Here is a 13,950-nt window from a genome sequence, read left to right as displayed (position 1 = left end):
TTTAGTTTATGTTGATATTTTTTCCAGACCTGCAGTAAAGCCTTTCTTAAAATATGACTTTTAAAATTTTTGTCCAGTTTTTTGTTAAATAACAGGTAAGCATGCCAACCATATACCAAATCATGTCCCTCGATATTAAGTATCCTATCATTAGTTAAATCAATCCAATCACTGATTACAGATAATACTACTGCATCATAATATTTTTGATCGGTTGATTTAATATGAGTTTCTTGCAAACAAATTATGTCATTCTTAAACTGTTTCAGATAGTGAAATATTTTCTTTCTCTTCTGTGGAGAATTCAATCCATTGACATTCCATGTTAAAATCTTAGTTGTCATCTTTGGTTACCTGAAGCTTTTTTAGAGCCTCCTGCATGGCTTGTTTAACCTTTGGCCTGGCTCCTCCCACTGCTTCTGGACTGGTTGCTGTAGCTCCTTGATCGATGGCGGGTAATTGTTGAAGTTGTTGCGTTTTAGCTTGTTGCTCCATTCGTCTAGTAATCATACGGCTAGGTCTTTGTTCCATAACACCTTGCGCTTCTAGGAGAGAGAGATGATCATCTTATCTGGTAGTTGTGTGATTTGTGATTTGTGTGATTTGCTGTCTGTCTTGTCCTTTCTCTGGGTCCAGATGGTGCAGGATGTCCAGCCTTCAAAATATTGTAGTAAAAATCTCAAGCTTTCCATACTGAGTTGAGACGATATCTTTGCCTATCAAATGTGAGTATAATACCGAATGGTGCGTCCCATCTGTACTGTATCTGACGATTTCTAAGTTCTTCAACTAAAAAAGCATAATCTCTCCTGGCTCTTAGTATTTGAGGTGGTATCTCTTTCAAAACAGTCAGATCTTGACCCCCAATTTGGAGCTTAGTTTTATAAGACTCTTGTAATATGGTGTTTCTGAGCTCTCTTGTGGTAAAATATATAACAATGTCTCAAGGGAGCTGCCTCTGCTTTGCCACCCAAGAATTAATGCGATAAACTTTATCAATTTGCCAGTCAAACTTAGCCCCCGGTCTCCCCAACAGACTATCAAAGGCTTCTGAAAAAATCTGTTTCAGGTTTTCCTGCTTTTCTTCACGCAACCCCCTTACTCTTAATGCCAGCTCCATTTGTCTGTACTGTATCATAATAATTTCTTTTTCAGCATTTTCAACTTTTTGTTGCACCACCTCTGTTTTCGATGTCAAATTAATATTAGCTTCATTAAGATCCTCTACACTATCTTCAATTCCGGAAACATGTTCTGTCAGTACATTTACAAGCCCAAGCGTATTATCCCTGATTTTAGCAACCCTGGCATCAATTTTATCATACAACTCCTCTTTAAGTTCTTTTATCTCCTCTTTTATCTCCTCTTGTTTGTCTTCCACTTTAATTGTCTGAGTGTTGAGAGCCTCATTCAATTCCCTCAAGAAAAATTCTTTCGTTAGTAGATCGCCAGTAGAGGGCGTAGAGAGCGGAGGCTGCGGCTTTGTGCCAGGTATTGGCGATGTGCTTCTGGGGGCTGAGGGAGGGGGTATCTTCAAATTAGGATTTGGTTTTGAGGCCATTCCAAGTTTTATCTTCAAGCAATTAGTAAAACTCTACTGGCCCGCTATACAGCTATGGAAAGAGGTACTAAATCACCCCTGGCTTCCTGTCTGCAGCATTCTGAAATCCTCTAACACCCAACAACAGCACGAGATGCCTGACAGGGCGGGGGGAAAGATAAATATTTTAATAATTAAAATTGTAGCATATTGGTTAAAAGGTTGGACCAGAAGGCAGAATACATAGGTACGAGACTACTAGCAGTTATGAAAACTCACTGTGTAACATTGGGCTACTCATTCTCTCTCTGTTTGGCTATTTTGCAAGGTTGTCTTTGTGGGAATAAAATGAAGTATTGGAACGGAAGATAGGATATAAATCTAACAAAACAGTACACTGAAAAATTCTGGAGTGATGTCTCCTCAATTAATAATGGATTGAACCTATTTAACTAAAAGTGCCAATTATGCAAAACCAATACAATCTTTGCTCTTTTGTGCACATTACCAAGTGAAGAATTGAAATCACTGCATAAGGTTAACACATTTCAAAAGACTTGCTCCATTTCCCCATTTTTGTCAGGGTATCCCAATTTTTTAAATATTTCTTTGGGGATTTTTAGTTAGCACTATTTTTTTAATAACAGATATAACTTTTTCTGAATTCATGTTGCCTAAATTTAATATGTATTTCTAGGGAATGATTTAGATTAGATAAACATGAAGCAAGAAAATTGTATTTCTGCTTCTGTGCCAACTGCATCTACTTTGAAGAAAACACAAACATGGAAAAAAACCTCCAAATTGTTTGTATCATATCTACTGGGTTCTGTGATTATCAACAATTACAAACACAGTTTCTTGGCAAACTGACTTGCCCATTATACCAATCTTCAGTTTTTATGAGAAGAGTGGAGTATTTTAGGATGTACATTCAATTTATGCAGATTTATAGGTCTAGCCAGGTTCAGTGAGATTTATTGTATTCACATTTTACCTTTTCATCTGAGAATTATAGTCAGCGCAAGGAGCAGAAAGCGAAATACGCAAACAAAACCTTACAAAATAGTTGTAAGTACTTGAGACATGGAATTTAAAAGATATATGAATTCGCTCAAAATGTTGCACTCAAGAAATGAGTACTGAAATCCTTTGTATGGGTCTCTGCAAATGAGGGCCTTTGCTGAAGATATTTAACAGCTGGACAGTTCCATAACCAGCTGTTTTCATAATGGTATAATTTGATCATTGTACTTTGCTCTGAATAGCACTTTGGATGCTGCATATTATGTCCACAGCCATTTCCAAACTCTTTCCAAGATTAACTCATTATAAGCACATTGAAAGAGTTTCATCATCACTTAAAGGTGTTTATGCTACAGATGAAGCCAGTGCATTAATTACCACAGCTAACACATTAAATAACGGGATAGACATATTCTATGCCACCTCCTTAGAAATTTTGTCAGTATAGGGTCAATTGCTTATCTAATTTACATTCTACTTTCCACTCAGTTAAGTAAAAAGCTCAACTGGGTATCTTAGGCCAACAATTATTAAAAGTAGAAATTAGAAAATTAAACCAATGCAAACCTTACTTAATAATTAAAAGCATAAACAAATAGGAAGGCAATGTTACTCTTTTGAGGAAGGCACAAATTCCCTACCTTTAGAACAGACTAAATTTCAAAGGTATTGCTTACTGTTCCATTAACCAATATCATATTTATCACTCAGAACTAACCCTCAACATGTGTCATCGACCCACTGTCAAATCCAAACTATTTCTATGGATTCTAATTGTACGCTTAAAATTACTTCCCAAAAGCACTCTTTGGATATAAACCACATATTAGTTACATAGAAATCAAACTTTATGAAATTCTATGGGCAAAAGCAGAATTCCAGTGCCATGGTATAAAACAATAGCATCAAAAAAAAAAAAACAATTAACTTCTTGATAGCAGGACTAGATTCCCAGTATTTCAAACCTCTGAAATCGAGCCCAGGAAGGCAATTCAGAAGAATATCATAATCAATACTACCAATAATTCCACAAATCTTGATTGCTAGCAATTTCTAACACAATGTCCCTAAATATTCTGGTCTACAACTTTAATCACACCTATGCACCCTGGCCAATGACTCACCTACAATGCTAAAGAATCTATATCACAAAACTTTTGCTAACAATTGTCAGAAAACGAAATCTCATTATTAAGATATAACTAAAACTTCTGCATAATCTCTGATCCTGCACCATCTTCTGGCAGGATGGGGAGAGGGGGTGCCAATGGCTTTCTCAATAGAATCTGATAAAATCTCCCTTGATTGCTGGTCATGTGTGAAAAGTATTCCATGGGAATACTTCCTACAGAGCAGCTGCATGAAATCTATTTAACTTTCTCTCTGACTAGCACAAATTTTATCATACTCCCCGCAGAATTGAAAAAAGCAAAACACAGCTAATGACCATCCATTTTGTTTGGGTTTATTAACTCCTAAAAGAGGCTCTTTGTATGCCAAGTCTAGCAAGAATAAAGAGCGCTGCTTTTAAGACACCCTGACTGGAATACACAGACCAAAGATACAACAATGTGGAATTTCATTTTAAAAGAATTAAAGTAAAAAGTACACAAATTAACACATCACAAATTTGCAAACAGGTGGATACACACAGAGAGCACCTCATCAAAGTACTACTGCAACATTGATCACCACACTCCACATTCTTTCATTCTACTGTTTCTGTAGTGACTCAGCCTAGTCCAATTCTACATGGCCCGTCTTTTTTGGAGAAGTCTGCATCTTAAAGGCATGTGCTAGTCGTTCCCGACTCTAGGTGCTCATCTCTGTTCCAAAGCGGAAGAGCCAGCGCTGTCCAAATTCGTCTCCGTGATCATGTGGCTGGCATTACTAAACGCTGAAGGCACACAGAACACTATTACCTTCCCACCAAAGGTGGTTTCTATTTTTCTCCTTGCATTTTTTATGTGCTTTCGAACTGCTAGTTTGGCAGAAGTAATGGGAGCTCACTACGTTACGTGGCGCTAGGGATTCGAACCACCGAACTGCCGACCTTCAAGCTTAGCTTCTTAGCTACTGAGCCACCGTCCCCCATTAGCTGCATCTTACTCTTCCTAATTGTATTTCATATTCTCCTTTCTCGCCCTGTAACAGTCCAGTATAATGAGCTGTTATTCTCTACTGAGTGAAAGAGAAGAATCACCCATCACCCATCATTGAAGAATCACTTCAAGTATTCCATTATTAAGCATCTACACTACAATATTTATTTGGGAGTGGGGTTAGCAATAATTCTGGAACATTACTAACATTAAACGCATCGCAAATGAAATATACTACTGTGCCATATTTTTCGGAGTAAAAGATGCACTGGAGTATAAGACACACCAAGGTTTTGAAGAGGCCAATTTTTTTAAAAAAAGGAGGTAGGTAGATAGAAGGATAGAGAGGGAGAAAAAGAGAGAGAAATACAGTAGGTAGGTAGGGGGGGAGAGTGTGTGTGTGTAGGTAGGTAGGTAGAGGGAGAGAGAGAGAAATAGAGGGAGAGAGAGAGAGAGAAAGAGAAATACAGTAGGTAGGTAGGGAGAGAGTAGGTAGGTAGATGTTTCCAGGTGTATTTATCCATGTGTTGGAGAAGGAAATCGCTGACAATCTGCAGCAGCTAAGATTTTATTTCTGCTAGCACAACACTTGATCAATGTAATTCTCATCAATCAGTTAAAGAACTTTCCAAAGGGGGGAGGGTGTTGCACTCTGCAAACCTCCCATTTTTCACGAAAACGGGCTGTTTTTTTTTTAAAGGCATGAATAGCCTTGGGGGGGGGGGCTTGCAGAGTACTCCTGGGCCCCCCCAAAACGAGCAAAAAATGGGCCATTTTTCACGAAAATAGGTCCATTTTTTGTCAATAAAATTGCATGCATAGCCTTATGGAGGCTTATAGAGTGCTCCTGCAGGCTGGAGGGGCAAAATTGGGCAAAAAATGGACAGTTCTTTGCTCATTTCTGCCCTCCCCAGCCACCAAGAGCTCTCTGAAAGCCTCCATAAGGCTATGCACAGCCATTTTGGTAAAGAGGGCGGGGCTTCGGGAGGCAAAAAGTGCTGTATTTGATGTATAAGACACACCCAGATTTTCAGCCTCTTTTTGAGGAAAAAAGGTATACTGCATATACTGCTATACTTATACTGCGAAAAATACGGTAAATACTTTGAGGGTAAAATATTAATCTTCCATCAAAACAATTATTTGAGATCATTCATTACACTAAAAGCCTCCTCATTCCTACAGGATATTTTCAGAAGTTCTGCACCTGCTTACATGCAATATTCCTTATCAGCTTGATAACACACATCCACATGGATTCTTTCTTACATTAGCTTCTTTCTCGTCTTTTCTTTGCCATAATACACATTTCTCTAATGATGCAACACAAAGAGAGTAGCAGACTGAACTTAGAAAAATTCCCTTTGGGGAGAGACAACTTTTCCATATTAAGGATTTCACACTTTCCTCGGCTGCTTTCTGCACGTTTTGAGTTATAAATTAATGAATCCTTCAGCACATTAATTGTACAACATATTCTAGATATTTAAAACTATAAATGTTTCAATACTAAAAGGAAATAATTTGAGTGAGACATTTTTATAACAGGATTACACTGCTCCTAACACAGTGGGTCATTGCTGAGTGCAGCAATAACAAATGTATGAAGTCAGCGAAAGCAAGCAATAATTCTACTTGCCCTGGAGCATGCAACTAATCAAGAGGCTGCCAAGTACAATTTGTACATGAGGAAAAGCTCTCACTCATCGTCTCTTTCAATAGGAAAGGATAATATTTTCTTCAAATTGGACTCAGCTGTCTCTGACATTATGGACACGCCCTTGTCAATTTTGGGCAGCAGTACAGAAGGGGGTTGCTGCTGCCTTCATGAACCAGGAGCCACAGCTGCTCGGTTGACAAACCCAGACATGGTCAGCCAGGTGCTGCCACCCACTGAGGCTTATTTCAAAGCAGAGAGCCAGAACACGGGGAGTTTGGAAGTAGCTGCTGCAACGGCTTTACAAAAAGGAATCGCTGTAGGCACAGCTCCATGAGCCACTAAAATAAATCAGGTCAGTGTTCTTTAGAAAGATGACCACACCCCAAACTACATTAGAACAAAATATCCCTGGCCAAGTGAAGCTGGAGGCTGACCCTTGGGAAATGTCTGCCCCCAGCCATGAAAGCTCATGCAATACCTTAGACCAGTGGTTCTCAACCTTCCTAATGCCGCAACCTTTTAATACAGTTCCTCATGTTGTGGTGACCCCCAACCATAAAATTATTTTCGTTGCTACTCTATAACTGTACTTTTGCTACTGTTATGAATCATAATGTAAATATCTGATATGCAGGATGTATTTTTATTGTTATAAATTGAACATAATTAAAGCAGTGATTAATCACAAAAACAATATGTAATTAATTCTATATTGTGAAATATTTATTTCTAATTACAAATAAAAGAAATTTTGTCTTGGTGTAGCTTTGGTTTTTCTTGCCTAAGTGTTAAGAGTTTACTTTACTTCCACTCTTCTTTGGGGCAGCCCCTCAGATATTGGAAGACTGCTATCATATCACCCTTAAGTCCTTCTTTTCATTCAACCAGACATACCCAGTTCCTGCAACTGTTCTTCATATGTTTGAGCTTCCAGTCCCCTAATCCTCTTGGTTGCTCTTCTTTGCACTTTTTCTAGACTAGATTCTCCACATCTTTTAATAGAGGCAGCCAACATCTTGTCTGCTAATAAATTTTGGGTCTGAAAAGAACCACATTCTGGAGGCTGGACAACCTTGGCTGCTATACAATCATACACACACATATACAGAGACACACAGTGGCTTTATTCCCACAGCCTCCTTAACTAAGTTGCCTGCAGCTGCATTCACAAACTTTCTTACCCTGCCTGGATGGATCTTAAACCTGGTTTGGGGTTGTTTACAGGAGTGATCTTAACCTTGGTGGTGGTGGTAAGCTTAACCTTAATTTATTGGGCAAACGTTGTGCATTGTTTATTTTTAATTTTTTTAAAAAAAAGTTTTTTATTTTCTCTTTCAAGTTCATTCACAAATATACACTCTTATAATTACCATTAATTATATCATTATCATTAATCATTATTTTCTTATAAATATATAGAATACAGTTTGGGTCACTTTCTTGCCACCCCATTTCATTTTGCAGCAACCTTGTTCCAACTTCTCTACCTCCCTTCTCTGCCTTCTTCTTTCCTCCTCTCCTTCCTCCCTTCTTCTTCCCCTCTCTTTCCTCCCCTCCTCCTCCCTCTTCCCCTCTCTCCTACTCTTAATTTCCCTCCCTTACTTCCTCTGCTTTTACCCTTTCTTCCCTTCCCTCCTCCTCCTTCCTCCCCTCCTCCTCTCTTCTCCTCCCTCTTACCCTCTCTCCTGCTCTTAATTCCCCTCCCTTACTTCATCTGCTTTACGCTTTCGTCCTTTCCCTCCTCATCTTTCCTCCTTTCCATTGTTGCCCTTGCTTATTTACTTTCTCTGATGGGTTCTCGGGATGGCATTTCAGGAAACCCAACTTTATATTTTCATACATATCATTTTCTCTGTTACTTTTATTTCTAATAATAATTCCACTTGTATCATTTTTTAAATTGTTTACTTGCATTGCATTTTTTTGGCTCTTTTCCTTTGTGCATGATTTATGGTACTTTTAGCAAGCAGGTTTTCATTGTGTGAATGGGGCCAATTCGGGCTCTTGAGCTTGGCTCTTGATGAAAGGTCTGGTTGTGGATTTAGATAGTTAAAAGTACCTGGCAGAGGCGTGGAAAATATAATTACAGCCTGGAGCAGGACTAAGCCCCTCCCTCCCTCGCAGGAACACTTTCCCGCCATTACGAAGTCTCCGAGGCTAATTGTACAGGGTGTGCGTGAGCACCTTTTTTTTATGCCGTGGAGCCGTGGCAATGCGCTGCGCGGCCGGCGATGACTCCATGGGGAATTTCAAGGAACACGAGGTGGAGTCTAAAGTTTAGAGTTGCGCTGGTCTCAGCCACCCCTGTGAAATGGTTGTTCGACCCCAAAAGGGGTCGGGACCCACAGGTTGAGAACCGCTGCCCTAGACCAATCATCCCTAGATGAGCTCAGCCTCCCAAGGCTGTTGTGGTGAAGAAAGAATGGAATCTAAATCTAACAGGTTGACTAAATCAGAACCGCTTCATCAGGAAAAGAAGAAAAACAGGAGAAAACTATTGAATCTGATAAGAGACCCCATGTATTTGGCTGTCCCCACAGGTTAGCAAGAATAGATTGTCCTCAACTTACAACTGCCCACTTAGCTACTGTTTGAAATGATGGTATACTTATCACCGGGATCCAAAGTTCTGACCCTCCCCCTGCCTGTGGTCACACAAGCACACTCTGGGCACTCAGTCCTTACAACCATTTGCAGCGTTTGGCAACTACAATTTGAGGTTTTTGCTGAAAATTGGCATTTATTTCTGTGTTTCTGCAAAAAACACTCATTGCAGATAATGGATTTGTATAATGATTGCCACAAAAATGGTTGTAAAATCAGGCATGGTCATATGGTGACCAAGTTCTTGACCAGCACAATTTACAACTGTAACTTTGGGTTCAATTCTAAGTCAAGGATTACCTGGAGTAACCTTTACATGAAGTATTCTCCTCACCCCTCAGTGTTTACAGCAAGTGGTTAAAGCTTAAATTTGTTGCAGAACTAGACTTTATCCATCTCTTCCCATTTTTTTTTACATTTTTTCCCCATTTCTTTTGGCAAAAAATGACATGCTACTGATCTTTGCAAATGCTCTGGAAGCCTTATACACAATGAAACTCAAAATGCTATAAAAAAGCTAATGCTTCCATTACACAGGAAGTACATAATTAGACATTATGAGATTAATACTGTAATAAATTAGTGAACTGTTTACAAGGTGAGAAGCAGGGGTGGGTTTCAACCGGTTCGTGGCGGTCCCTGCGAACTGGTTGGTCGGCGAACCCGGAAGTAAGTAACTTCCGGGAACGGCGAAGGGCCCACCCGCCCGCCCGCGCTCCTCCTCGGTTTTGACGAGTTCTGTGCTTCCACGCATGCGCAGGACGCATACAGCACCTGCGCGATCCTCCAGGAGCAGCTGGAGCCTCGCACAGACGCTAGTACGCATGCGTGCACCGCGCGCGTGCACGAGGACGCCGCCGGCCCCGTTCCAACCGAACCGGTTGGAACGGGGCGAGAAACCCACCCCTGGTGGGAAGCAAAGACATTTGTGGTGTAAGCTCTATGATTTTTCAAATCTTCAATAGTAAAGTGGCATTTATTTTCATAGCATTTTATTGAAGACACACGAGATCATTTGAAGCAAAAAGTTGCAATTTGTCATTACAGATGGCCCTGTAGATCTCATACTTAAAATTTTCTCATGGGTCCTGCAATGTCCTGCTTCATTGGTATTCAAGAGCATGTGATGATCTTGTTTCAAAGCTTTTGCTGTATCCTACTTGTGTCCTTTCATCTTTATATTTTTGTACTGTTTATCATGATTGCATGTTATTTTGACTGCAAGATACCACAAGTATATGAAATGGATAGAAACCTTCTTACCTACATAAGGGAACAGAAACAAGCCATGGACCCTAATGTAATTCTTTCTCAAGTACACTTCAGATCTGAGCCAGAAAATATTTTTCTGTATGCTGAAAGAATCAGCTTTGGCAATCTTAATCATCTATTTTGCCGAGTACTGTGAATATGACCCTAAACAATTAAGAACCTGAAACATTAGTGTAATCTTGAAGTCAAATCCAAATTTGTAGCACAGTTCTTATAGGACTGATGATATACAGCCTCAAAAGTGACTTCTCCCTGTTAATTCCCTTAACCATTCATCATATGATTTAACCTCCAGACCACTTATCATTTTTATTGCTCTTTGTTGCACTCTTTCTAGGATCTCAGTCTTTTTGTATTGTAGCAACCAGAATTGGATACAGTATTCCAAGTGTGCCCTTACTGGTGCAATATAGAGGTACTATCACTTCTTGTGATCTTGATGCCCCCTCTTGATGCATCCTAGGACTGCATTGGCTTTTTAGTAGCTGCAGCACACTGCTGAATCACACTTAGGTAGTGGTCCACCCTCTAACAGTTACTATTGTTGAGTCAGGTACTGCCTATTCTGTACCTGTACATTAAGGTTTATCTTGCCTAAGCGTAATACCTTTTCTCACTACTGAACTGCATTTGTTGGACAGGGCCTAGTGTTGAAATCTGTCAAGATCCCCCCTGTATCCAGAGTCTATCTTCTAAACTGTTAGTTATTCCACGCTGCTTGGTGTCATTTGCAAAGTTCATGAGCTCCCCTTCTATCCCCTCATTTATATGATTTATGAAGTACTGGGCCCTAGACAGAACCTTGAGCACCCCACTGCATGCTTCCCTCCATGTAGATGTAGTTCCATTAACTCTCACTGAGTTCACTTGGTCAGCCAACTGTGAAGCCATCTGGTGGTGGTGGTGCAGTCTTATCCCACATTGTTCTATCTTTCCAAAAAGTAGGCTGTGATCGACTTGTCAAATGCCTCACTGATACTGCAGTCCAAGTAAACTATATCCACAGTATTTCCCCATCCAATAATTTAGTTACTTTATCGAAAAAGGCAATAAGGTTTGTCTGGCCTGATTTGTTTTTAACAAGCCTATGTTGGCTTCTAGGGATCGCTTTATTCATTTCTGCAGCTTGATCATCTTTTCAAGGAAGAAATGGTCATTTAAACAACACAATCCAGATTTCAGGAATTATGCAAACTCAAGCAAGGATATCCTCCACATTAAAAATATGTCCTTAAGGTTTATTGTTCATTCTACTGAAAAGTCACTATTTTATAAAGCAGCATTATTGATTTATTTGTGATAGGTGTTGCACTAGAAAATTTCCAATGTCATCTAGATTAGAGGGTATTTCCAGCTTTTATCACAGTAGTAATTGAGAAAATGTAGAACTGCTGCATAAACTTGGATATATTTCCAAAATTGGCTTAATTAAAATGGACCCATTACCTTAAAGCAAGATCCACTCTACTGGTTCAATAGTTCTAGAATGAAGGTGCACATAAGATAGTACCAATGTCTGTAATATCTACATTCACTGTGTTTCATTTATTAAAAATTGCTTGATACAATGAAAATGATGCAATCCCACCATTTACTCAATGTAGTTATATTTAAAAGCTACAACATCATTTGAATAAGTTTCAACAAATTGCAAAGCAATGTAATTATCACATTAATTATAAAACCAAAATCAGAATACGTAAGAATAAGCATCAAAATTCTAACACTGATGCCCAGAATACATTAGCTATTTATCAAGTTAGTTATTGTTGGCCCTTTGTTCAAATAAGCACTTAGTATATTAAGCAATTAGCATATTCTAGAATAGCCACACAAAGCATGCTGTAGGATTAGAAATAGCATCACAGTAAGATGATTTTGTTAACAATGATTATTAAATGAATCACAATGAGCTTTATTCTATACATTACGTCAAACTATATAACTTTATAAGCACAGTGGAGTTCACAGTAATGCTAAGTCGGGGTGGAGTACAAAGCCTTTCTTGCATAAAGGCACACTTAAGTCTTTGGGTGGCATGAGAGCCCCCAGTCAAATGGGTGGGGCTGGGGGGGGAAACATCTTAAGTTTGATTCATAATAAATGCATTCAATACATTTTTCTGTCACTTTAAAAATGTGCTAACAAACTTTTGGTCTTTCTCAGATTATGCAACCTCATGTTAAGCTGCCAACTAACCACATTCAAGTCTATGCAATGCATGAAATCTATCAGTCTGCATTAAACAAGGTTATTGCAAGAACATTCATTTCATCTCAAGTGTGCCTAGCCAAAAAGCTCTTTTGCATCTACCTACAAAGGAAAATGTTTTAAATAAAAAACAGCTTGATTCATCAAATCCTACAGTACTATGACAAAACCAGTTCTGAGAGTAAGCCAAGAACAGTGAGGCAGCAGAGGTGGACTCGCACCAACATACTCTATGAACTTTGACGCAGACTTGAATTGAAAGCCCTACCCTGAAGGTCTTTCAGAACAGGCTTCTCTACACTCCTTTGATGGTTGAAAGACGTCAGCACTTGTTCCCACCCAGGCCGGTCTCTTCACAGAATAGGAGATGCCTTGGGCCACTGTCATCTGGTGTGGGTGTACTTTCTTAATACTCCTCCACGCCGAGTAAAATCTGGATGGATGACTCGCCCATCTCTCACGCATTTCCGATAAATATGACCTCAGGAATTATTACCCAGCAAGAGTTAACATGCCTGTATTTCAGAGGAACTGAAACAAGAATCCACATACGTGTGCTCATTTACTGGCTTGAAGCATTAGCTGGCTCATTCTGACATCAGCAGGCTTACCTATAAAGACCCCTCCCTGCTTAAGAAGTCGGGTTCTTTTAATCAAAACATAAAGTTAAACAATTGATCAATATTATTCCACTAGTCAGCTGTAATGCTTTATCTTTAAATTCATTTTTAAAAAAAATAAGAGTGTAACATTGTTTCTACCACTTTTTGTTTCTTTTTGTTCAGTAAAGCAATAAAAAAGGGAAAAATGAAAGAAAGACAACTTTGCACCTTGCATAATGCAAAGTCAGCCTTGTGTCAAGGTGAAGATGCTGATCTAGAAGGAGAAGGTGGGCCCTAGCCTTTCCCCTGACACAGAGGCTGGCTGGGTGAAAGAGGGCAATCCCTCTCTCTCTCTCCCTCTCTCAAGAAACTCAAGATTATTGGCAACTGACTCATCTACCACAGTTGCAATTTCTTGGGGTCATGTGATCCTTTTTTGCCATCTTCTGACAAGCAAAATCAATGGGGACGCCAGATTCACTTAACAACTATCTTGCTAACTGAACTGCAGTGATTCACTTAACAAATGTGACAAAACTCTCTTAACAAACGTCTCACTTAGCAACAGAAATGTTGGGCTCAATTGTGATTGTAAGTTGAGGACTACCTGTACTTATTAGAGAAGTTCGTTGCCTTGAGGTGACCTATATAATACACAAAGATGCAAGATAGATAGATGGATGGATAAGATAAATAGATGGAGAGATAATGACCAGAACCACCTCTCCTCCTGGAATATCAGAGGCCACTCAGGGGCCTCGTTCAGCTTTCCAGTCCCTCCTTGGCTGCCCCTCCCCAATTTTCCTACCCCGGAGAAAGAGGAATCTCTGCACCTGCCGACGAAGACCCGAGCCCGGCCAGCCCTTCGCCTCCTCACCCCGCCCGCCCGCCCGCTTGCTGGCTCGGCCGGACGGCGACGCCCATCGTCCCACG

The 13,950-nt window shown here is 39.7% G+C and overlaps 1 protein-coding gene across 1 annotated transcript in view; it reads right to left on the bottom strand.

Moving 5' to 3' along the window:
* Nucleotides 1-13,950, bottom strand: part of UPRT (uracil phosphoribosyltransferase homolog) — a 48,772-nt gene that overhangs the window by 34,260 nt on the left and 562 nt on the right. The gene's annotated exons all lie outside the window — the stretch shown is intronic.

Source organism: Thamnophis elegans, chromosome 12 (assembly GCF_009769535.1).
Source record: "Thamnophis elegans isolate rThaEle1 chromosome 12, rThaEle1.pri, whole genome shotgun sequence".
Lineage (NCBI taxonomy): Eukaryota > Metazoa > Chordata > Lepidosauria > Squamata > Colubridae > Thamnophis > Thamnophis elegans.
This window is presented reverse-complemented; position numbering and strand designations above follow the sequence as displayed.